The sequence below is a fragment of the Sturnus vulgaris genome, chromosome 6, assembly GCF_052056855.1.
Source record: "Sturnus vulgaris isolate bStuVul1 chromosome 6, bStuVul1.hap1, whole genome shotgun sequence".
NCBI classification, from domain to species: Eukaryota; Metazoa; Chordata; class Aves; order Passeriformes; family Sturnidae; genus Sturnus; species Sturnus vulgaris.
Window position 1 is genome coordinate 21946494 of NC_142248.1, and position 26602 is coordinate 21973095.

The window sequence follows — 26602 nt, forward strand, 5'->3', positions numbered from 1 at the left end:
GGCTGGCCCAGGGCGTGCTTTCCTGATGTGCCCACCCCACCTCTTTCACTTCCCAGTGTTTGAGAACAAAGGCCAAGCTGATGGGCATGAGGCAGAGCCCTGGTATCAACGAGATTATGACTCCTGGCTTCCCACAATAATGTTTCTAAATCTCATTTTCCTGAGAAAAATAAAATCTCACTGCCTCTTTTTCAACTCTGTTTCCATAGCAATAATGGTAGTAGAAATCATGTCAAATAGTAATTAGCAAAATAGAAATAGTTCCTTTAAGGAAAACTTCAGGAACTCACGTTGTTTGAACAGAATGGCATGCAGCACACCACAGACTTTGACTTACAATGATGTACCCTATTTTTCATGAGTCTTACACAAATCAAGTTTCAATCATGTTGTCCCCTGCTAAGTTGTGAATTACCTTCTCTAAGACCTAAGGAAGTTTTAAATATTCAAAAAATCTAGAGCCATAGCTCTTGTGAGTAACTCTTCATTATGGATCACTAGACTGGATTTGATACTGAGTCAGTTTGAGAGCTTTATAGTGTTGTTTAGAATGACATAGGATTAAAAGAGAGAAACTGTCAAAAATGGGAACATACAATGTCAAGCCAGCACTAATTAGGAAGTCTATGGCATTCCCTGGATTTATGGAGAGACTTTATTTACTTCATTAATCAAAAGGTATCGAAGTGTTTCTACTTTCTTTCGAAGGTGGGTGAGGGCTAGAAGAGTGTAAGTATTTCCTATTGTTTTGTAGTTATTTCTCATGGTTTCTTTTGACATCAACAATAAAAGTCTTTATTTCCAGGCTAAAGTTTAATGGACTAAAGGGTTTTAGACAGGGGCATGTACATTGAGCATGATTGGACATCTTCAGGGCATTGGGGCTTCTTGCTTCAAGTCGGGCTTTTGTTTTACTCTGGGCTTCAGTGTATCAAGTGTATAGGGTCCAGCCTTTTGTGTACTTTCTTTGCTACTATGTAGAAAGGGATTTTCATGGCTAGGAAAAGCAGTTTTTGCCAGAAACTTTTCTCATCCAAATAGAACTGGCAAGTGGCCAAAAATGTGCTGGTGGTTCTTTAGTTGTGAATTTTAATTTCCAGGCAGCTCCTTTTAGTACTTGTTCACATAGCCTTTGCTTCTCTCATCCCTACTCTGAAGAGAGGGTGTGAGCAGGTTCCAGGTGCAGAAGGTAATGTCTACAGGCTCAGCTGCAGTCCCAAGCCTTCACAAAGGTTATGGGGAGGGTCTCTCTGCTCTGCTGGCCTTCTTGCACTGCCTGGAGGCTGGCAGCAGTGTGGCCCACTGGGCACTAGCAGCAGCTTGCCCACAGCTTTCAAAATCTTCACTCATCTCTCTGTCTGATGGGCAGATGAAAGCCAGGCTACTCAGCATGCAGAGGGCAGTGCAGTTTGTCCTGCAGTCGAAAAATGATAAGGAGATTTTTTTACTTGGTTGTCTAGAAACTTCCTTACCCTCTCCTGAATAAAAAGCCACCCCTCTGCCATTTAAAAAAACCCTCATTGTCATTCATTCAGCAGCATTAAATCTGCTCATTTTGAAGTATCAAGTGTTTTTCCCTAGCAACAAGATTTTTCTTGTAAGTGACAGATTGGGTGTAGGAGCAGGGTGGGGCAGGATGAAAATATATATTTCTTAAAATACTGTTCAATAACTACTGTCTTTAGAGCCTCAGTGTTAAAATCATGCTACTGACTGTTTATTTTAAGTAAGGTTCCCTTACATGATAACCAAATTTGACTTATAAAATTTGTTCTTAAATTAACACACATGATAATAAGTTTTAAATATGGAAATAGTTTATAGCTCATACTTCTCAATCCTGTATCACCACATAGGAATAATTTAAAATATTCCTTAACAACAGGCATGTGCTAATATGGACTCTAAAATCCGTGGCACCATACTTTAAAAGCCTGTTTGCATTTTGTCTGTTTCTTTAAAGGGCTTCCGTATTGTCTCGGACTCCCCTGGAAATGCAGTAAGGATTCGTATCACATCTCGGTTGCCATAGCAACAGCAGTCTTTCCCATAATGAGCTGCATCATCTGAACTGATGTCACAGCATCATGCAGCAGGTCACACAAGGCACCTCCTAGTATTGCATCTTACAGATGTGCCGTAAACATCAAAAGAGGATGGTTTGAACAGGACATGGTAAGTTGCAAAATATTGTGCTGTTCTTAATTGCAGGGTTATTTTTTCCTGTTTTATAAGGTTTTCCTAATGTAAGTGTGTGGGTCTTGCCTTGTAAAAATCATTTTGAAAAAAGATGCTGCATGTCTAAATATTAGTTTTCAGGCAGACAGGCTAAGACAAAGGCCTAGAGAAAATGCATTCAGTCTGAATGTTTAGAATTGCCTTTGTATTTGTGTTAATAGCCTGAATATTTGAAGAGAGTATATTTAAATTTCACAATCCAATTAAAGTAGCTACTGTCTGATTTGCTTAAATGGGAAGAATAGCTGTTTTCAATTCTAATGCTATAAACATAGCTTGTTCCTTTCCCTGTCTCTTCGTTTAAGCATTCCTATTATGTTTAGTTCCTCTTTGAACCTGTTTTATCTCAAGAGCATGAACATCACCTATTTACTTTCATTGGCCTTCCACAGCATGATAGCCCAGAAAATACAGTGCAAACCAGTGCTGAACAAGCAACTGGAACAGTATTGATTTTAAACCTGGTTGAGTACTGTCCTATTTCTACTGGTATTCTTAAAAATGCAAAACATAGATTTAATTTTCAAACAATAATCAAATATTTTGAAAGGACAGTAGCTTTTAGCTGTTCTACTGTTTCACTTTCTTTGACTCTGTTTTTTTAAACTATAATATGAATTTAGTGAATTTTAAATCTATCTTTTACTGGAAAGAAAACAAGGTTTTTTTTTCTGCTGCAACTGCAGTAAAAGGTGTAGCCAAAGACTCAAGCATTCTGAGGGAGTTTGCTATGAATAGAATAATAGGAATAATTAAAAAGGTTTCCACCTCTATCCTAGGAAGAAAACATCTATCTTTGATATTTAGAAAGCTGGTTAAAATCCTGTCTACAGTATTTAGTAATTCTTTACATGATCCAGTATTTGTTTATGTTGTATTAAGATCTTGCTTCTGCAGGCTAGGTTTATTTTGCTTAACTTCAAGTTAATCTTGCTGGATGGTATATAACAGCATTATTGTTTGATTTTGCATGCTTGAAATATTGCCTTTCAGCTGCTTGCTATTAGAAGGAAAGAAAAGATGAGACACATGTCATTTTAATTGATCAATATGTCCACTAGGAATTAGGGAGTGGTCTCTGGCTCTGTTTCTCCCAGTGTAGTTTATATTTCAAAAGTGCAGCAAGGAAAAAAACAACTACTAATTTAGTAATTATATCAATATTTTGGGGTTTGGTCCCTTATATTTGATAAAGCAATAAATATAAAAAGATCTGACTGCTCTTCATAGGGGTGTGTGAGATGGTCTTGTCTGGCATAAGCTGGAATAGAGCTCTTATATCTTAATTAGACAGTCTGTACAGAACCATATATGCTTTTTTCAGCGTGGTCTGGGTACATCTGTTGGGTTTTTTCCCCACTGCAAAACACAAAGCAAATGACTGTAAATGAATTATTAGAATGATGTTTTATTTATTTGTGATGCATTTTACAGTATGAAAGTAGTTGTCTCCTGCACTTGCTGTGTTCCCATCAGGCAAACTCGGAAGGGATGAGTTAGCAGGAGGATGGGGGTAGGGCAGGACAGCTGATGTCTGCCTAGTGTCAGAATCAGAGGTGTGAACAGAGCTGATGAGCAATGCCTTCAACATGTAACTTTAGGGATCATAAAAGAACAGTTAATAAGACTTGGAAATAAGATATTTCTGGTTTAAATGTTATATATTATCATCAATAATACGTCTATTAGATTTTTAAAGTGACTTGATTACAACTAGAATTTCTCAGATCAATGTTAAAACTTAGGGGTAATATACTGGGTGAAAAACAACAACTTTTGATGGTATTAATGGAGGCATGACCTACTATGAAGCCTCTGGTGAAGAATTTTTTTGTTCCCCCTAATAATAATACAAACCATGTTGTTTTTAAAAAAAGCTCCTGTTACTCTCTATTCCTCACACTTCTCACAGCATTGTTTGCCCTGGGAAACACCTGCTAATAATGGAGCTGTGATGACACTACTTGATTCTTGGTAATCTTGGCTAATTCTGACTCCTGCTGAATACTTTGATTATAGAATGTTTCCTGTTAATTTTTGTATGTGCCCAAGTGTTGCACTGAGATCTATATGTGAGGATATGGAAAGGTATGGAGTGATGAAGTGAGTCTGACTATGAAGAGCAAGCCCAATTGCCCTAGCCAGAGCATGGCCAAATGTAGAAACACTAAAGGTATAAAACTTGTTGTTGAGGCAGATTGATAAGTGGTACAAGCGAGGCAGCATTTGACAGTGTGAAAATTGTATTGCTTTCAGCTTTGTTACACAGCTGGCCTTATACCATTTCTGAAGGCAAGATGTTTTGTAAATACATGTATTCTTCCCTGAAGTAGCTGAATTTGGGCAGTTAATCTGAAGGCCAGAGTTCTTCTGTATATGCAGAATCATACTGACGTGGAGCTGGAGATGGGCGTGTACTCGTGAACTGAAAGGATGTTACTGTTAAATCTTTACTTTGCTCTGAAGGGTTTTATTATGCCATCAATTAAGTACTTCTTACATAGCTTAGCACTCAATGCAGAGAGAAACAGAAGCTTGGTTCTTCCCAAAGCAGCTGTAGGAGCTGGTGATGAAACCTGACTGCAGCAGTAGAAGTTGGTACAGTTTTAACACTTTGTGGGGTTTATTTTTCACCATACGACAATGCAAAGCCTACCTGGAGAGGATCAGAGTTTGCCTCCAGTGGAAGGAAGTTTTCTTTCTTGTCTAAAGAGGAGTTGAGGGAACCCTATGCCCTGAACCTTCTCTTTTGTAGGTCAGATTACAGTAGAACAGTGGGTGGGTGTTCTGTGCCTCTCACCTCTGACAGGTCTGGAATGAAGCTGTGTTCAGGAACTTATCCCTTGAAAGTCTAATCAAAGGAGATCTCTATTAGAAGTGCTCAGGTGTTGATTGGAATTGGTAGCATTTCCAAAATACTGGTGAAATATTTCCTTCAAAATAATTGAGGAATTAGAAATAATATTTAAAATTCCCATGCCATGTCCTAGTCTACTTGCACCCTTCTGTAGAAGTCACTGCTGTGTCATGAAAGAAATATTGATAAAGATCTGGACTTGATTTTTTTTTTTTTTTTCCTGGTCTTTGCTGAGTGCTCCTAGCTTCAGGGAGAGGCAGAATGTCTGAAGTTCGACTTGCTTTTAAAAGAAAAAAAATTGCGTGTATTACAAGATATCACATTTCTTTGTTGAAATATTATATTTATATTTTGTATTGTAAGTATAGCCCATGTTTTATAACGAAATTTCTTTGTTTTGTACTGGGATATTATATTGGTGTTACTAGGACAAAATTAATGATACATGAATGAGAAGATGCCATCAAGCAATCGTCTTGCAACTAATTTATGTCTGAATAATATTTCTGTGGTCTGGACAGGGTCAAGGTGGCTTTTGTTTTACCTTTTCTATAAAATCTGATACTCATTAAAACATTCTAGGTGCAGAAAATAAGAAAGTTGTATATGTTGCCCCTGTAATGAGTCGCTCAGGCTGGGCCAAGTCTTTCCTTGGAAAGGAAGGAATCAATGGAAAAGCTGAGCTGGATGGAAAGCCAAAAGGCTCAGTGAGAGAACAGTGGGTGAAAGTGGCAATGGATGGGCATCATCTCTGATACCACTGCCATGACCCAGAGCTCTCCTGAAAAGGCAGCTCCTATCCTGGGCTTCTCAGCCTCTGGAGACTTTGGCAGAGGGCAAGGCAGACCTCAGCTCTATTTCTAACCTTAACAAACTGTTGTTGTAGCCATTTTCTGTTTTGTCAGTGCTCAAAGGCTACCTGACCCTTGCTTGCTGTGCAGGCACGTTGCTGTTTGATCGGTGTTCTTGGACAAAGACCTGTGAAATATTGTCTTTCTATTATTCAGTTTTATATCTTGTATTTTCTGTAGATTTAAAAATAAAAGTATCTGTCACCCCCACCTCATATCCATTAAAAAAAAACCTGCTAAAAGTATGTAATATAAATCCTTCAACTAGTTTGGTATGGTCATATTTATGTGTATACATAATATCAGAAGGGTCATCACAAAAATCACTCTTTGAATATCAAAATGTGCATGCCTGGAGCAAAATTTCTTATTTTAAAAAAGCCCTCAGAAAATCTTTGGCTCTGAGGAAAAGAGGGAAAAAATTAAAAAACAATCCAGATAGCTCTTCTCTTCCTGTTTGGTGCACGAAAGACAGGTTTCAAATATCTGGACTCCCGAGTGCTTTGAATCCCAGCAAGGCTGACTCAGCTTTTCATCCCTCCAAGGTCAAAAAATTCAACTCTGTGCAGTTTACAATGTCTGGCACTTCGAGACAGGATGTTTTGAGCCAGGAATACTCTCTGCTCTGTGTGAACTCTCAGGTCTCATGGCGTGTGTCAGATGCAGGCTTGCCCTGGCAGATTTGGCTGAAATGCTGTTGCCTCCTGCTTGCCCAGTGCTCATTCCTGGTGCCAGGCAAGGAGGGACTTTGCCTCAGCTATGTAAACAATGTCTTCTAAGGTGCCTGGAGGTGGAGATGGCTTGTAATCATGAGGAGTGTCCTCCAGCCTGAGGGATAATCTTTGTGTCCTGAGGAGAGCATCAGCCTCCAAGTTAAGGGTGGAGAATGAGCACTGTGAATTGTACTGACACTTCCTTACCTTTGCCAACCCAGTGGCCTCTGGAACTGGTAAAAGCACTCAGGGCAAGCAGTTGGCTCTGGAAGATGGACTGTTCTGTAGGGTGAGGCAGTAGAAAGGCTCTGAGAAGGGGAAGCACCTGTCCCTTGGGGCAGCAGGCACAGGAATTACTGAGCCCCAGCGCTGCTGGTGCTCCACATCCAGCTGCTTTCTCAGAGGCCCAAAGGAAGCTAAGCATTTAGCTGAAATGTGCACCCTCTCTTTAACCAGGAGGTCTTTCAAGTGATGGTGATCTCAATGAGGAAATAGTTCTATAAAGTACTTTTCTCAGCCTCCATGGTACAGTGTCTTATGGGAGCTGACACACTTAGAAAGATGGCCTTTGTTAGCATGAGGTTGTGCTAAAAGAGCTCCTAGCATTTGAGTGCACTGAGGAAGCACCCAACTGCACTAACTAGTTCTGCCTTCAATCTTAATGTACGTCTCTTACTTTTGTATACGTTTTTTGTCTTTCCAGAGCTGATTCTTTTAAGTTCAGTGTTGTTGCAGTTTCAGGACTAGGATGCAGACATGAAGTTACTTCATGTGCTGTCAAATACTAATAACAAATATTTGCCAGCTTGGTGTGTAGATACAATGAAGAATGCTAGTATCTGAATACATAAATGCTTGTTTGTTTCCTGTGTGATTTTTGCAGCATTTTTCCTTTGGTCTAAAAGCTTATAGCTGAATCTCTACTTCTGTTTTATAATGCATCCTGTGTCATCTCCATAAATCCCCCCTGCAGGTTATCTTAGACTTGCATTTGTTTTCAGCTCCTCTCAATCCCATTGTGTATTGACTTCCACTGTGTCTTACTGTCTCCTCCCAGATTGCTGTTCCTTAATTGTATACCTGTAATTGCTCTCTTCTACAAAGTTGTCATTCTTTTTCTTATTTAAATCTCTTGGAAAAATTTTGTATTTCTTCTGGACAGTTTCTAAAAAGTGGTTCATGAAAGTTTAGACAGAGAACTTGTGGGACTTCAGGGTTACTACTATGTTTTGAAATAACAAAATTCAGATCTCCACTTAATCTTGGATAGAACACTTAGAACCCTTACAGTGCTAGGGGCTGTAAAGACACGTGAGAAACAGGTATTTTCTGATTTGTTTGCCTTGATTTTCAGCTTAAATTGGGGTGAATAATTTTTTTTTCTCACTTTTCCTAAATATTTCCTTATAAGGGATAAGTAACATGCACAAGTTTCTTGGAAAATCTCTGGCAGACCTGGGAGAAAAAGCTGTTTTTCCTGTTGCTTGTATAGAACTTAAAATTATAATCTTTTATCTGCCTACCTTTGTACTTTCCTTTTTGTGCTTTGTGTTTGTTTTCTGAGGTTGGTTGTATTTTATTGTTCATGGTTTTATTGTATAAAGCTGAGCTTTTAGTGGAAATCCATCATGAACTTTCAAGGAATCTAAGGCAAAATATGATTCTTACCTGCCATAAACTAGGCTGCAAATTAACACAAGAAGCTTGGAACTTTCTGTTTTAAGAAGAGGACTATCTGCTTATCGTAGTGTTTTAGACAGAGCTTGACTGTCTTGATTAAAGTGAAACCAAAAGTTGCACCTTTGTGTTTAATTTGCAACAGAAAGGAATAAGTTCTGTGCACTTCTTGGTCTTAAAAAAACCCACAGCACAACAAAACCCCACATTTGTTTTCAAAGTTTTAAAACAGCATTTCCTTTATTGGCTAGATAAGTGCTCCTCCTTTGTTTAACAGATTGCTGTGACAGAATAGTCTCTGCCAAGACAGTTGATACAACAAAACATGTCTGTAAAACAGATAAAAAAAGAAAACAATATACCTACTAACTGAAATATTATGCTCATTAGGTAGAAAATTGGAAAGTAAGGACAGATGCCTTTTTTTGCATTACATGGTACAACATTAGTTGTTGGTAACCAAGCCAACCAAGAAATGCTGTTGAACAGTGGGTTGTATTACATTTTTTCCCTTTCAGTTTTATATATATATATATAAAATAAGTTTTTGACTGGTGTTTGAGAGACTGATAGAACATGTGCAATGAACACAAACCAAAAAGGAGCTTGATATTGTCAAGTCTGATGGCTGTATAAAATTGTTTTTCAGCTGATGTTGCAAAATGAGCCTTAAAGAAACTCAAACAAAATACTAATTAATGATGAAAAAAACTAACAAACTTTTCTTGACACTTAGTTTTTGTAATGAAAAACTCTAATTCAAAGCTGAGTGCTATTGATGGAATAACTATGGTCTATTGAGCATGTTTTCAAATAAGGATGTCTTTCAAAGCTGTTGCATGAAGCTACTCTAGGCTGCTTACAATTTTCAAGTGTGTTAGATCATGTTTAGAAACAACTTTTCCTGCTGAAGAGGCCAATTCCCTGGCCAAGGCTGCACTGGCTAGTATGCATCCTTCCTGTACTTTAAGCTGCACTGCTAGTCTCCTAAAACATATAATTTTTTTTGGAATAGTAAGTCAGATTTTGGTTGCTAAAAAGCCCTCCCCTTAAAACCCATAGCTTCAGCTAGAAAAGCTGCTATCTGTCAGATTTCAGCATGTCTAATGTGTTGCTAAGGCAATGACACAGCAGATATGTAAGTTGCCATTTTAAGGGTCAGCTATTAAAATATGCAGGGTTTATTCTATAGATACTTAATATGCCATCTAGTCTTATTCTTTCTCAAAATTTTATCCTACTGTTTTACTAGGTCATTAACAGCAGCAAGTAGTTTTTTGATGCTATTATGCACAGATAACCTTTGAAAATAATTAAGCTATTTTGGATTTTCTTGTATCTGGAGAAGGTGGAATCTAAAGAGACTCTCTGTGCATGATGTATGAACAGTGTATCAGCACTAATGATAGCTCTTTCAGAAGAAAAGAATTTTAACCCCTCAAGTGTTTTGATTCTGTTTGAAATGCAGCAGCTTTAGAAGTAAACTTTTAAATAAATGGAGAGGCTTGATTTTTATATTTCTGCAAATTACACTGAAAACTTCTTAGTTATTCCTTCTGTTCCACTTTGTTAGGCCATTTTGAATTGGATTGGAAGTTCAGTTTCACTTGCTTGTCCCACCTATGTGATGCCTTTTTTTTGCTGTTACTTGCAAAGTCACTTCAAGAGAGATAAATCCCCCTCAGATGTCTATTGTTTTCATTCTTGTTTGGCAGTAAAGAGAATTGCTTGTCAGCATCTTGAGGTCCTGAATGATGAGTTCTGTAGAGCACTGCTGCTTAATTAGTATTTGTTTTAGTAAAGATCTTAGGTGTTCCACCTCCTGTGCTTGTCATGAAAATGTACTGAAACTAGCATAAGGAACTCGTGGGTTGAAGTTTTAGTGTAAAAGGATAGAGAAGTTATAAGCTACAAGCAAGGTAGTGGCCTGTGATAGTTTAATCAAAGAGACTGGAAACTGCTTCCAGCTCTGATGCTAAGTGTGCCCCTTGCTCATCACCTGTGGAATGGACATAAGGCTCTTGATTCCCATTGCAAACCACTCAGTGTATGTGCTGGGTGACACCACTGCCAGTTTAACTTCACACACACAGGTAAGACAGCAGCAGATACCTGAGAGAAAGGTGCAAGGGAACAGGGCTGAATGAAAGATGTGGGGGCTGGAAAATGCAATGGTAAAACCTAAAGCAAAGAAACCAGCTCTGGGGATTTTTGGTCTTTGGTAAAAGATTGCACAGTTGAACGTTTACAAAATATATCAAAAGCTCAGTGGTTTTGGCAGCACAAAATTACTTTTATAAATAGTGTATGCTAAACTGTTGAGCCTGCTGAATTGAAAATATCAGCTTAATTCTACAATTAAGTTTGAAATGACCAGGCAAATATGTCTGTCTGAGATGAAGTGATTTCCATATAGGCAGAGAGGCAGTGCCACCTGGTCTGTAAAGTTTGAGGCAATATGTCCATGCGATTCTACTTTAAAAGTGACTGGTTTTTGTGAAAGGAGGGCCTGCCATGCTTTTGCATCACCTCCAAGGGCTGCTTTCCAAAATTAGAGATTGATAAAAATTGTTCTATAAGATGCTGAGATGCTGTCTTCTCAGTCATTGCACACTCGTCAAAACACCAATTGTTGATCTTCGTGAAACTTTATTGCCTTGGTTTTGTTCAGAGAGCACACAACCCAAAACAGCTATTGGCAGATGGATATGCCTTAAAATGAGATGTAAGGTACGTGGGACTAACATCTGCTCTGAATTAGGCAGTCCCCTGGGTTGTGGGGGTATTGCTCTTTCCAGTCTAATAAATATTTATTTTTGAAACCAGAATAGTTGTGTCAAGTAAGCTAAGGGTGCATATTGCCAATTAATATGCCAATAGCTCAGGGAAGAGGAACATAGCAAGAAAGACACTTTGAGTGACAAAGAGTAAAAGTAGACCTCAACCTCTATTGTTTTCTGATTCCCAATATAATTTAGAATCTACTTCAGTTTTGTCTTACTTAGTCCTGTATACTGGCATGTTGCTCTGATTCCTATATTCATCTTTTGAATTGTTAAAAATTAAATTTACTGATGTATCCAATATATAAATAAACAAGCTAGTCTGCTAATCTAGCACCTAAAATTAGTATTAGACATGTGAACTCCAACAGCATGTTTTCTTGAACTTTATTGAACAGTTTAGAAATTGAATTGTGTATTTCTGTGTTCTGATTGTTAATTGTTGATGGATTCTTGTAATCTGAGTAATACCTATTGGTTTTAACTAATCTTTAATAAATTCAGACTATGGATAGCCATTACTTAAAGAACAGTATGAAGATGAAATAGCATTTAAAAATTTTTCAGCTGCTTTCATTGGTATGGGAGAACCACAGGGAAGGCAGAGGTTATAGAGGACCTCAACAAACCTTCAGCCTGTGAAATGATATTTCCCCCAGCTATATCCAACCTGAAAATTACACAGTCTGAAAGTGAAATTTGATACCACTTGGAGCTAGGAAAAATGCCAGCTTGGCAAGTCTCATAGGTTTTTTTTTTTTTTAGCAATATTTTCCTAGACTGGAGGCGGCCTCAGGGATTATAATTAGCCTGTCTTGGGCTGATTAGTGTTGGGTACTTGAAGATCCTTGATCAGCAGAATAACACGTCCTGACAGCCCAGTGGAAGAAATTCCAGTATTTCACTTCTCCCTGCAGGCAGCTGAGAAAAGAATCTTTGGGTAGAATAGATCCCTTTATGAGAAAAATGGGTGTATTGAATACTTAGAGGTGGTTATCTCCTGGGCCAGGATGCACAGTGATTTATTCCAGCCTTTCAAACCATTTTACTGAAAGTGAGGAAAATACAGTCTGTGCCATAAGACTCTATTTAAGTCCTCCTTTTCTGATTGATAGTTCATAACTGCCAGCTGGGCCATAAGCAGAAGGTAGCTTGCTTTCTTCTTCTGAGAGATCTTCTAAGACATCACAGAATCAAAGTTAGATTCAAAGGGGATGGAAAAAGGTAATGTGTCAAACCCCAAAATTCTGTGCAGTAGCCTTTTAGAAAGATGATAGAGATGTAAATATAGGGCAGATTACCAGCCATTTGATTAAAAAAAATTATGGATCAATTAGCAGACTCTTGAGAGTCTGAAAAGCTGAATAATATTATCAATCACAGAGCATTACACTTTTTGGGTGGTAATGCAATACCAATTACATCCTTTTTCAAAGTGAAGAAAAATATTTTTCTTTAAAGAGGTTATAGGAGTAGATGTACAAGGTGGGAAAGGAGACTGATATCTAGTCATTCACTTGACACAGATGTGTGTTCACCAGGGACATTGACTCCAAGTAACAAATCTAGAACATATTGAAACATAGCATAGGAAATTCAATTAACGCTCCCCCCATCCCCCTAAAATCCAAGCTTCTGAGAGTGGTTTTCTTAATTTTAAAAGAAGAGTGGGGGAGCTAAGAAGGCATAATGGTACTTTAATGGCTCCCAATGAGTAAATTCCTGCAGCAGTCATGAGGAGGAAGGCTGTCAGAGTTCCCTTGGGAGCTGTGCAGAGACTGGGAGGAGCAGGGTCTGCAGCACAGCCGTGGTGAGTGGGGTTTATTACCAGTGATATAATTTTGGAGTTGCTCCAAAATATTAGAATTATGTTATTCTTGAAGCTACCTTAGCACTTACTCCCTCTCACAATTATTTCTCTGCTGCACCTATAACAGGTATGCCACTGAATCTTGCCTCAGGTGCTGCTTAGTTCTTGGTACAGATCTAACTCAACTCTTGCTGACTTCTCATGTTTCACTTCTAGTGGAAATATAAATCTGTAGGTCTTATTCAAGGCTTACTGGGGTCATTAATAAGCTTCAGGCCCAGTATCTTCCTTTGTTGTGTGGGTTTTTGTTTTTTTTTTTTCCTCCTGAGTCTGTGATTTCCCCAAGACAAGTGTCATGAAATTGAAAGAAGCCAAGCTGAATTCTTGGAAGAAGTAAAAATATGTGAAATGTATGTGCCTTGTTTGAGATTGAAAGGTTTGATAAAGGGTTGTGGGACTGTAAAGATTTGGGAATAATCTTGCTCGTCAGCTTCCTGCCAAAACAAGAAAATGTTATTAGTTTTGTCTGTCAAGTTCTGGTTATTAGTACAGTACTGTGAAACACTAAAATGTTTTTTGTGTACTGGAAAGCTGATTATTATCTGAATACCAGTAATACTATGCAGGTAGCTTTTCAACTAATTTTTCAAGAAGCTAACATGAGTATTTTGCCTTCTTGCGAGATAAAGCAATCTTATAAAATTTTATCCTGACTTCAGTTTTTGAAATATAGCTTTAAAAGGGTAAAGTAGCCAAAATAGTCAGGAATGCATCAAAAGCCTTAAAGAAGTGACTTTATTTTTTAAAAGGCCAAGTAAGGTATCCATGGCTTGAAAAAATTATTGCTTTTTATGTGGAGTGGGCTATAATGGTTGATAATGTCTTAGCATTTTATTGATTTTTGTTTTGCTCTTATTTGAAATATAAAAAAATTCCTAGTACTGAATCTGAAATTTTGTTGTATAGGAAACAGTTTCACACAGTGAATTCTTTGTATTAAAGCATGGTGGTAAACTTAAAATATGAATTTATGGCAGTTATTTTTATGATAGCCCTAGGGAATTAAGTCGTATTTGATGACAAAGCAGGGATAATGGTGACAAAGTAGACAGGCAGTAAGAACATTAGGGTCAAAAATCACAGCTCCATCTGCTGATGTAATTCAACCTGATTTTGGAGAAGCCAACAGTAGTTACAGTAAATGCCAATTTTTTTTTTTTTTGTAGATCCTAGAAACAAATAAGCCAAACACAGTAGTGTGATTGATTTTGGTATTAGTGTTATATTTCTATGCTTGTTATTATCAACATTGTCAGACAGACTTGTATGCAAAGTCATGCACAAACAAGTGCCAGGTGTCTCCTCCCCACCCCCAATGCCCACTGTGCTACCACAAATCTGAGAGCAGGGCTGCCAAGCTATGTACCAGGAGCATGGCAGGTTGTGAGAGGGTGTCAAAGATTGGTGCTGTGACCTCCTATAACAAACCTTTTGTTTTTTGGGAAGTTGTCCTTTCTGCTACGAATATGTGGGGAGTGCTAAACATGAGAGTCAATACCCTTTTAGGATGCTTGGGCAGATAGAGAAGGGACTTGTGAGGAAGAAAAGAATGTGCCCAGGGTGTCTCTGGGCTATCAGGACATCCTGCTCCATGGGAAGGTGCAGAGAGGCAGCTGGGAACAGGCTGGCTGCTGAGAGTCTGAGTCTGCATGGAGCCTCAGAGAGGGTGTGCAGGGTAGGAAGGGACTTTGGCCAGAGCTTACCCCAGGCAGAAGAGGGGGAAAAATTGTGCTGCTGGTGGCTGAATGGGTTTGCTGAGGGATACAAGAAGCCGAGGAAGAATAAGGTAACAGCTGAAATAAACAGGTCAGAAGTGCTGCTTAAAGACCCCACAGGCCTCGGCTCCTATTCAGCTCCTGTCAAAATAACACAACATTGCAAACTCCTCTGTGGCCATTTAATGGGTATGATGCACTATTTCGAATTGTATTTGGAATAAGATTAAAGAGTTAAAAAATTCAATATGCAAAAAATGTATCTACTGGCTTTATCCTGTATGGTTACAGCATGCAGAAAATGAATCAGCAGCAATTTAAGAACACAGTAATAAATTTAACTTCAGCTAAGCAAGCTCATTTTTGAAATCCTTGGAGACTCTGCAGGATGTTTTAATGGGTCCTTTGTGATGTGGATATTTCCTTAGTTTAAAAACTGGACTAAATGGTTCCTTTTGCATAACTTAGGAAGGAGCCTTCATATGGTAATGATTTTAGGTCACTGCTAAGCTAGACCAGATGTGGATGAATGGCTTAACAGTGAAATGCTGCAGATCCCATTACAAAGCTTTTTACGTCTATATCCTTACCCTGTTCGCAATCAGATGGAGTTAATGAGTAAATCCTTAATACACAGTTACATGTCAAAAGAGGCAATAATGGTTCCACCACAGTTTTTGATGACATTGAGGAACCTCTGAAACCAGTCATTGACAGCATGTTCTGTAATTAGGAAAAACTTTGTGTATCATTGCCACCCAGAAAGATATTGCCTCCCTCTGTGTTTTAGGAGTTAGAAGAGAGCCACATTGAAACCATAAACTAAACTTATTTTCTGGGTGTAAAGAAGGAAACAGTGTAATGTAATGAGCTGCTAAATAAGGAATTAACTTTCTAAAATACCAGCTGTAGTCTTTAAATATGAACAGTTTTGTCTAAAAATAAAACACTATTGATTTTCAGAGATGAAAAAAAATTTGTCTTGTCTGAAATATCAAAAATAACAAAAGATAATTCATCAACCTTTCTACTTGTTCATATTTAATAATGCAGAACAAAATAGTTCAGTTGTCTGGAACCTGCAGTGATCATCTTGTTCAATTGTCTGACTACTTCAAGGCCAACGAGCATTTTGTCCAAATGCTTCTTAAACGCCTGCAGGCTTGGGGCATCAAACAACAAAAGCTAAGAGGGCTGTTCCAGTGTTTGCCATCCTTTCAGTAAATAAGTGCTTCTTAATGCCCAGTCTGGACCTCCCCGGTACATTTTTCAACCATCCATTTGAACCACCTGTCCTGTCACTGAATACCAGGGAGAGGAGCCCAACACCTCCTACCCCACTTCCCCTCTTCAGGAGCTGCAGAGATCAATGAGGTGCTGCCTCTAAGCCTCCTTTTCTCCAAACTAGACAAGCCCGAAATCCTCAGCTGCTCCTCCTAAGAAATAGCTCCTAGTCCATTCCCAGCTTTGGTGCTTCCCTCGGGCTGCATGCAGGGACCTTCCCATCCCCTAAACTGCGGGCACAGAGCACTGCTCAGCCCCCAGCGCAGTGGGGTGGTCTCCCCTTGGGCTGGGGCTGTGTTTGATGCCCCCGGGATGGGTTTGGCTGCCTGGGCACACGCTGCTGGCTCACACAGAGCCCTGCCAACCTGCACCCACCCAGCCCCTTCTGCTCTCCAGCCACTCCTCTCCTCCTTTATACTTGTGCCCGGTGTTATCCAGATTTAGATTATATTTTAATATAGTAATTAAAAATGGTTCGATTGATTAGGCTCACAAGCTCAGAGCGCTGTACTCTTGGTTGTGTTATGTGCTAATTCTGTATTTGTAATTCATATGCAGTTGTCCTTTTGTTTGCTTAGAGAGGTGTTTTGGGGTCAGAAATATTACATGAACCCTTTGAAAATGATGGATCATCCACTAAACATTATGGAGGTGTTCAGTCAATTAACTGATGAAGTCTTAGTGCATCTGTTTTCTTCACTATTAATTTTGTCTATATATCAATGCTTTATCATAGATGGGTAAAACATAATTTAAGTAAATAGAGAAGAATATGATTAAAATCCATGTTCTTTTAGACCATCTGCCACAAATAATAGATCTATCCTATATTTACTTTAGCATCAGTCCACATAAAAGTCATGTGTTGTGATTTAAAAAAAGAACAGTGTTTGTAAACAAAGTATTTTTACTGAATTTACATTTAATATTTCAGATACTGCAAAGAATAGGCTGCTTGCCTCTGCAAAACAACAGACAATATCAATAGTTGTGCTACTTTCTGGAAATAATAGCTATAGCCTTCTAGCATGTAGTTCAATTTAATCAATGCTGACTTTGCCTTTTTTTTCCCCTCATGACTATTGGATGACAATACTGAATTATGATCTCCTTAACAAATCCAAGCATAGTAAAACGCTATCTTTAAAATTGCACTGAAGGACTTAAATTAGAATTCTGGTCTAAGTTCTATTTACTCTGTGTGAAACTAAATCAGATCCACAATTTCATATTTTTTTTACATTGGAGCACATAGGTTAGGGATTAATTTTTCAACCAGTTTGGTAGACAGTCTTAATAGGGAAGTGCTTTTCATTTCTCTGGGAAATAAAGCATTTTCTTCAGGAGTTTGAAGATTGCTTGTGGTTTTGAAAGTCTTCAAAAGGACATGTACTGACCTGGTACCAGGTTCTGTCAAGCTGAACTCTCTATAGACTGGAGTGAGACCCAGGAAATTTTTTTCAATACAATGACGTGGTCCAGAATTTAGAATTCTCTATGCCTTCCCAGATTAAAAAAAAAAATTAATCCTGGAACAAGACTGAAAAAGCCACTTTGGTTCCCATCTTTTAGATTTTTCTGTGGTGTTGATTAAGAGATATGTAGCACAACTAAATTATTTCAGTGCATTATACAGAACTTCATTTTTTTCTTTTAAATGTAACAGATGGGCGTGACTTTTTTCGTTTATTTTACATGAAATTGATGAAAATAGATATTTCCATTACTTCTTTTTTTGCCTTAATGAGTTTATTCTTTATATTGTTTCAAGATATTTACATTGACACACATATGTATGGGAAATCACAAAACATGATTGTATTGCAAAGCATAAAATTGTTGATCAAAGTAATAAGAAAATTAAAAAAGAGTAATTTATTGTAGAACTCTTCCTTTTCTCAAAATTTTGAAACTTTTTAGAAACATTCTAAAACTTGATCTCTTTTATTCTGAGAAACGTAGATACAAAGCTAATATAACATTTTAATGTTTTTTGAAGTAGTTTCCCAGTAAGCTGATATTAGTTAAAATTTACAAATAAATTTTAAAGAACAAAGAGAATTTGCAATTAAAGGGACAGTTTCTGATCTTGATGAGAGAAGTTTCTTATCAGTGTTGAAATGATTAAAAAAATTATGACAAGTTTGAAATTAATGGGTTAAAGGATATTAACAACAAAAAGCAGCAAAAGCTGCAACACTGGCCATGTATTTAAAACCTTTCAAGTTTTCTAATCACACTAATTCAGAATTGTATGCAGTTCTAGAATTAAAAAGTTTAAAAAAAAATCAGATATAAAAATAAATGAAATTTTAATAGTAAGAATAAAGGTAATATTAGATCTGACCCCCATTCCAATCTCTTTAATTGCCATTTTCCTAAAGGAAAATGTATTATCTGTAACAGCAGTTAAAATCTAAGTGACAAATCAAAAGGCAGCTAAAAATAGGTAGGGTTGAAGGCTGCAGATTTAATGTATAGGAAAAGTCTTTTGGAGTTATTTGGTCTTAAGCTATTGAGGCTTCTCAGAAGGCAAAAGGAACATTCTTGTGGCTAATATGTGGATTAGCCTTAGTGCTTGCTTGAGCCCCAAAACAATTTGTGATGTGAATTTTTGGGATGTTTTGTCCTACTTTGCTCTGCAGCTTGAAATTGTGAACTACTCTGGGAACACATTCTTGTGGCTTTTCTGACGTGACCCAAATAAAAAATTAAATACTAGAAACACTGTTACGCTTTTGTGTCTGCTATCTGCTGCCTGTGTAACTGTAACACCATAAATTTCTTAAATCAGGGAAGCTAATTACCATAGGAAACATCGTGCTGGTTCCCAAGCCTAAGAATGTGTTGCTAAATTTGTGAACCCTGGAGGTTTGATCAGACACTGGTGTTGAGTGAACTTCAGTTCTCTGAAAATCAAAGTAGCAGACATAATTTCTAAATGATTGGAAGTTAACTTAAAGCTAAAAGCTAGTAACTTTATTTTAATTTTCACAACTCTTAGTTTTCATTCAAAAGTCCTCTTTGTTAATTCCTTAAATTACGAAGTGATGGATACTGCCCAATGAATGAATGAAGACGAACAAAATAAACTGCTGTCTAGAATGAAAAGCATTGGATAATTACAATAGCAGTCTAAATCTGCGAGTCATCTAGCACTTGGTAACTTTTTTTACTGTTAGTGGGACTAATACAAATTTAGGTGCATTGCTTTGTATAAAAGTTTTATGAAGAGTGAAGTTCTTTAGAGAATTTGGAGAAATGGATTAGCAGGAAGGGATGTTTAATAATTTGTTCCTAAACTTTACAAATGCTGAGTTGGATTCCTTCAAAGCTTATATGATGGCAAACCTGCAAAGGCCTAGACTCAAGCTTTGGCTGGTTGCTGCTTGATAGATCTATATTGAAATAAAAATCTGCTCTGTGCATTAGCATATTTTTAAAAAAGATAGACATGAGTGACTGTAAGGATATGAAGAATAATGCTCCACAGCTCCAAAAAACTGTAGTGCATATATTAAATCTCTTTTATCCTGGGGCAAGTCTACTGGTGGCAATTCTATAATGAAGTACACTCTAGAAGTCCTGAGACAACAATAAATAAACTTGATAGCTTTGCCCCATACAGCACATGGATATAGAGAACTCCAACCACTGAAACAGGCCACATTAGTGGATTACTCCACTAAATAAAGATAAGCAATAAATATATTTATATAAAAATATAAATGTATAAAATAAATAAAAATAAATATAATAAATATATTTATCACCTTGACTTATTATTAGTGGAATATGGCTACTTTTGGAATAATCAAATTTACAAGCTTGAGAAGTCCCTCAGTGCATCCTTCTGTGTGGTAGGGATGACCAGCTCTGTCCACCTCCCAAGTTATCCATGTGCAATGTCTACAAGCAACTAAAACAATGATGAAAAGGCTCCTGAAAACTGGCTAGTAACTTCAGCTCAATATTTGCTATGGAAGAATTTACATTATCATAGCATCACTCAAACTTATATGAAACCCTAATGTAGTCATATAAATGTATGCCTGTACTTATTAATGAGTTCTGGATTACTAAAAAGCTTTTCTTGATTTTAAAATCTTTGCTTGATGAATCAGTTCATCTTCATCTCAGGAGCTCTCTTTCTATCTTCTCATAGATGGGTGCTAATGCTGCATTTGCCTACCTTTAGTTTGGTCACTGGCAGATGGGAAATGGGTCAAACCCTCTCAGAAGCCATATGTTTGCTCCCAGTGGGGAGCTGAAGGAAGAAAGGATTGATTTAAGCCTTATTACTGCAAGAGCAGCCACGTGTAAGATGGATTTCTCTTAGGACCTTAAAATATTAATTCTAATTAAGGCAGAAAGTGAATTGGAAGAGGAATACAATACAGTAACTCTGCATTTCTATTCCATTGTGATGGGTACTTTCTGCTGCTGCCTGTTTGCTGTTCAGCAGCTGCTTCAACATTTGACTGGCTTGCAGTTTGCTCAGCACTGCCTTTCCCCTCCCCTCCATATGGAAATAATGGGCAATTAGTCTGCTGCAACCTCCTGCAGCACCTGCTCAGCTGTGCTGTCTAGAAGCTGGTTTGACTCATTGGCAGTTCTCTCTTTAGCTCCTGCAGCAGTTTGCCTTCAATCACTTCTCTTTTCTTCAAGGTTTCTTGTACCTTTTGCTGACACACTCCTGTGGACATACCTTCTTTTGACTGGAGCAGAATTTTCTGAAAAGCAGTGTAATGATATTTTATTATTCTGTCTGAAGGTGGAAAAGAAACTTTTCCTCCTTTCTTGAGTCTCAGAATAGAGAAAATGCTAGCTTTTTATTTACTTGAGGCTTAGATTCTCTGCTCTAACTAGTTTAACCACAGACTAGGCTAAGAAGTGATAAACAGAACTTAGGAACAATTAAGCAAGAAGCAGGGCAGGGACCTTGCAGTAGCTATAAAGGATCCTAGCAGTAACTGAGGCATCAATTGCACTATAATGTGGCCAAAGCATCATGTTCTTCAAGGCGCAGACTGAAAGAGGAAAGAAGCTTTTCAGGCATTTCTTTTGAAGTGTTCTGTATTTTCTGATGACTTATACAAAGTTTAAGCTCTAAGAAACCTTGTGAGTACCAAAAGTATAAAAGAAGTGCAGGTGACTCTTTGTCATGTCCTGTCAACATCTGGTAGATTTTCAGACCTGCAATAGCAGAAGACTTGAAAATCTCTTGATTTGAATAGTGGCATAAATAATAGCACCTTAATACGTTGACTTTTCTTAAAATTACTCAATACTGGTCTTGATGTCAGCAACTGCACACAGTGAAATCATATCTAGACAAGTATGCCTGTATTTGTACATTCTGCTCAGCTTGTATTAATTCCTGCACATTGTTTTCCCAAAAAGAATAATCTGTTTCTATGCTTATTTTTGCTCCCTGTCTCTCTTGAATATCTGGGAGGTAAGAGTAGAAAACTATGATTCTTCAAGGTTTAATGTTAACAGCAAAATGAGATTATAACAGAAGCAAGATTTATATATATAATATATATATTTATATATATAGTATATAAATTATGTTATAATTTAGCTCCTACCTGGTTCTTCCCTTGCTGTAGTAATTAATGCCTTCTGATTTTTCTCTCTGTCGCTGTATTCCTGAAAATCTCTGAGCCATACATCTGTCAGCAGAGTGGGTGTGGACACCAACTCCAGATCTTTGCCTTCACTTGTTCTTCACTATTCACTGCTATTTCTTCACTACCTCTGCTTTCTCATCTAAATGTAGCCTGAGAGAAAGGGAAAGGGTCAAACCCCTCTTAGTGAGTCCTTGTGGTATTCCTTTGAATTTATAAACCATAGATTTTCTATGTGTGTTCTGAAAAATATTTTTAGTTTTTTGTTTTTTTTTTTTTTAAATGTGCTCAAAGAGGCATCCTCTGATAATTATCTGCTGTTGCTTGAAACTTCTGGGTAGAACTGCTGCATCCTGATGCCTCTCCAAAGTCAAGAGCCCTACTGTTAGTGACTTTGAGGTTGTCCAGAATCTTTGTGTATTGTTTTTTTTTTTTCTGCTTATGTGCAGCATATCAGAAGGATGACTTGCTAGGTCAAGCCTCTCAGTTGAAATGCCCTCTATGTAGAAATATGTCTGAGTAGACTAGGATGTAAAAATCAAGCAATGCAAGACATTTCTAGTAAAGAAGGGCAGAAAGAGGAAACAGGAGAATGTAGCCGAGCTGGAGGGAAGCCTCAGTGAATGCACTGGAGAGCTGTCAACTCCCAAATCCTTAACTTATACTGAAGTAGACTGAGGCCAGATCTGTCAGACTTACCTAGGGCTTACACCTGAGTGTTTTTATTGGCTAGCAGATCAGTTAGAGAGATGACTTTTAAAAACCATAGTTAACTTGGAGTGAAAATTTATTTTAGGGGCACCAGACGTGGTCTTTAGGTCATTCTTTATTTATTTCTCTTGCTTTTACAGGAACATTGCTGTAGACCAGGCACTAGCACTTTAATCACTGAGATACTTGTGTACAACTTGCACTAGTCTAGAAACCAAAGTGGTGAAAATGCTGACAGCATACATATATTACTAATTCTGATTGATAGCTACACGTACCACGATGGCAACCTAGGATGCTTTTTCTGTGCTTAAAATATGCTGTAATTTCATAATGTTCAAGCTGCGGGCTGGATACCACCCCGAGCAATGACCTCTGACTCATCCAAGGAGCCAGGTGCTGAGAAACCACTGAAGGTGACTGTGTGTGCAGGATCCCATTTGCAGCTGGAGCTGTGAGACAACTGAGAAGCAAAGAGATGTGAATACTGTGTTAGGATTGGAAGGCTTAGAACAGCATGACTAAGACATTTGATCAGGGTAATTCACAGCTGTACTGGGAGAAGTATCCAGAAGCATTCTAGTGACAGGAGTGTGAGGCAGGTTCTTCACTATGTATTTAGCTAGGAACAAGGTACAGTTGGTACCAAGGCTCAGCTAGGAAAAGGTACAATCTGTTTCTGTTGCGTCTCTGAACACACAGACTTGAACCAGTTTTGCAACTGGAGCAAGTCAGTGAAACTCTATTAACCTAATTGGGTCTGATGCTCAGCCTCAAGGGGCCTATGTGCTTTGTTTTGAGATTTTTCCTTTTCTTATTTATTTCTTCCCTTTCTCTACTCATTTACCTGGCAGGTTTGCAAAATTTAATGTAATGGCTATTTAACTTTGCTTCATCCAGTGGCTATTTTCTGACTGTGAAGAATAGGAATAAGTAGGTCACAGCCAAATACTTAAGATGTGGAAAATATTGGAGCTTTGTAAACAGTGCTCACTCAGGGAAAAATACAATCCATCTAGTAGGCAAGATATTTTCCTGTAAGAAACGTATTTCTTTGTGTCTGGAAGGTCACATAAAGATACAAATGCATTTATATTTATGCGGAGGTGATTTTTTTTCCCCCTATATATCAGTGTAAAATGTTGTGTAAGACCTTAATGAAAGAATAACTTTTGACATGAAATTTTCCAGATGGGCAAATACCTCAGGCTGAATTTTATTTGTATTTCTTTCTTTCAGGAGAGGGAGACGGCACTCTTGCAAAATATAACAGAAGTATAGATCTGCTAGTAATAATAATAATAATAATAAACCAAGCATGAGAACTTCTTTAAGGTGCTTCAGTATCTTTAAAAAAAAGACTTTAAAAGCACACTCTAAAAGATGAACTTACTACTGGCAGGAGGCTTATCTTCATGTCTTGTGTGTTTTTTTGCTTCAACAGCCAGTCAGGAGATGTCTTGAAAAATTCTTCATGTGGGTGAGATTTAAAGTTGGTTGCAGCTTACCATGCATTGCTTATTGAAATATCCAAGCATAAATTCTGTATTCAACATGAAAATGTGAGCAGGAACATAGTTCTCCTCTGTTTTTTTAATGATTTCTTTGCAGTTTTATAAGCATTGAAGAGACAAAGGGGATTTCCAAAAAGTTCATAAAATGTGCAAGATTTCTAATATCACAAAACAGTGCTCTAGCTTCAGACTGCATGCATCACGACAGAACATTCAATTATTAAAAAATGTCTATTTCCTTTTCAACTATTAAACAGGTTCAAAATTATGCACCAATCATAGATTAAAAACCCTTATATGACTAGATTGCTTTATTTCCCCAAAAGCACCTTAAATAGACACTACAGCTCAAATTAATTTTACGTGCTGTATTTAATTGTCTACTTCCAATAAAATTTCAAAAATCAAATCCGTTAAATATTAGTTAAATCTGCAGATGTTCTATGCGCTCCTGTGTAGCCCGAGCTCTTTAGTTCCCTTGCCCATGATCTTGTCCAAAACAAATGGTAGTTCATTTGGTTAATCATACTTACAAAATTGCTCCCATTTTTCAAATTATGCTGTGCCTAAGAAAAGCCATGGGGATCTGTTCCCTTCTTTGTACTATTGAAGTGAATCAGAGAACAGCTTTGCCTACCAACTGTTATATACCTAATTAACATTACAATGCAGTGTTGTAGTTCCAGTATTTATTACAGAAATCTTTCTCCCAAGACCCCAGATCTGTTCATTCATCAGTTGTGGCTGTTTGGTTATTGCTTTTTATGATGCTCAGAAGAAGAGCCATCCTTATTATTGCTTTAAGTGTAAGTTACATATGTTCAGGTCTTTGGCTTCCTTTGACTCTGGTTGCTGCAAGATACTTGAACATAAATTATAAAGATAAGATGCAATTGCATCAAAGCATGCCTTATTCATGCCTGAGTGAAGTGAAACGGTGCTCGTTTGGGGGGTTGTTTTTTCTTTCTCTGGTGTGTTTACCATGTGCTATTTGTGGCATGTCATCCTCTCTCATTTGATAGGAGTGCAGTTCAAAGGAAGACAGCTGGGGCTTGTAAGAGATCACATGTTTTTGAGAGCATGATGTGCCCAAAAATTACTAGTTATGCAAAGTCTTGTGTGTTCTCTCCTGAAGATTTACTGCAAACATAGAGCAGTGTGTGTGCTGGTTTTCTGCACATTCCAATGCACTTACCAGAAGTTTTGTCAAAACTATGTTAGTCAGTCTGCTGCTAATCTAAACAAACAGATTTGTGTGTTTACTTCGAACAAACAAATTTGGCATATTTTAATGTGTTTTATATGAACAAGCATGAAGATAATGCATACAAAATATTTGCATAGATGGCTCCTTTCTCTTCTCTTTGCAATATATCCCATTGTTCTCATCACTTGTGTAATTGTTACACAGCAGCACTGTGTTACAATGCAGACGGTGCTCTGTTCTGATGCACTGTGCTCTCATGCTCAGCCTGTATTTCAGTTTCTTCCATTAATTTAGTAAAAAAAGGATATGCATATATAGATGTGTATTTTTAAGAGAACATCCCTAAATGAAGAAATATGAGGAACACAAAAGCTTTTTACTGGTCTTCACAGCTGGGTCATAAGACTGAGGACCAACACCACATGTTATTACTTCAGAGATTTGCACTTGCAGGAAACAACTTCCAGCCGTTTCCTCCCTGCAGACCCTGCCTGCAGGCAGGCTGTCCCTGAGTTAGTGAGGGTCATGGAAGAGCAGTTAAACTACTCTGTGTGATTGGGATCTCTTTTCCTTCTCCCTGTGAAATCATCTCTCCCAAACAGCAGCACCTATAGTTCTCTATCTGCAACTTGAGATCACTGACAGCTGGGCTTTATCCTTACAGTAAAGGAGTTTGCTGCCCCATGCTCTGTTACTGGGGTGCCTACTATTACTATTTCCTTGACAGATTTTCTGCAACAAACATCACCTCTGCTTCTATTATGCTCTAGCCCATAAGAGGACGTTGAATGTACTTACTACCACGGGGCAGCAATTTACCTTACATCAGGTGTTACCTGCTGTGGGTTACAGGTGAAGCTACGTGGCAATCTAGAGATGTAGTGAAGGTATTAGCAGACTGTACTGGTGGATATTTCTCTTGTGAACAAAGAGTCAGTGATTTTAAAACAAGCCATTCCCCAGTCAGGTGCCTGGTACTTATGCAGGATTAACAAGCAGTTAAGCAAGAGTAAAGGTTATAAACAGACCCTTTTACTGTGTCAGAGAACAGCTCAGAAAGGGCAGTGCTTCAGGAAGACTGCTGTGACTTGGACAGGTCACCTGTCAGGGTTAAATTTTCTGGGCACTGAAGATGCCTTCCAGTGTAAGGACTTGGGAAAATGCAAAGATATCCCAAAGGTGCTTTTTAGTTTTTGGTCCTCCTGAGCTATGAGTTCCTTTGTTTGTCTTGAGGACAGATAGCTGATCATTATACAGCTCTCTGAAGGCAGAAGGAAAATGGTTCTGGGTGGTGTTATTTTAGTTGTTCAGAGGTACCTAAAGTGCTATCTTTGGAGCGCTAGCTTATCTCACGTTGTGCTTCTATTGATTTTCAATCTTTTCTTTTAAAAAAGCAACCACCCCTTCACCCTGCACTTGCATAAGTCATTTATGTAGATGTATGTTAAATATGAAGAGCAGAAGTAAAAAATCACAAACTCCAAACAGCTTCTCACCAGACCCTTTCTCTATCATGGTATGGATTTTGTTTCTGTGAGCAACCTGGGAA

The 26602-nt window shown here is 37.9% G+C and overlaps 1 protein-coding gene across 3 annotated transcripts in view; it reads left to right on the forward strand.

Annotated features, from left to right (window-relative positions):
- Positions 1-2029: 2029 nt before the first annotated feature.
- Positions 2030-26602, forward strand: part of AKAP6 (A-kinase anchoring protein 6) — a 256922-nt gene continuing 232349 nt past the window's right edge. For 2 of the 3 annotated variants that reach the window (XM_088167270.1, XM_088167271.1), the window contains exon 1: positions 2030-2175. The gene's annotated coding sequence lies outside the window, so the exon portion shown is untranslated. The remainder of the gene's footprint in view (positions 2176-26602) is intronic. The other variant, XM_088167272.1, reaches the window with a different exon arrangement.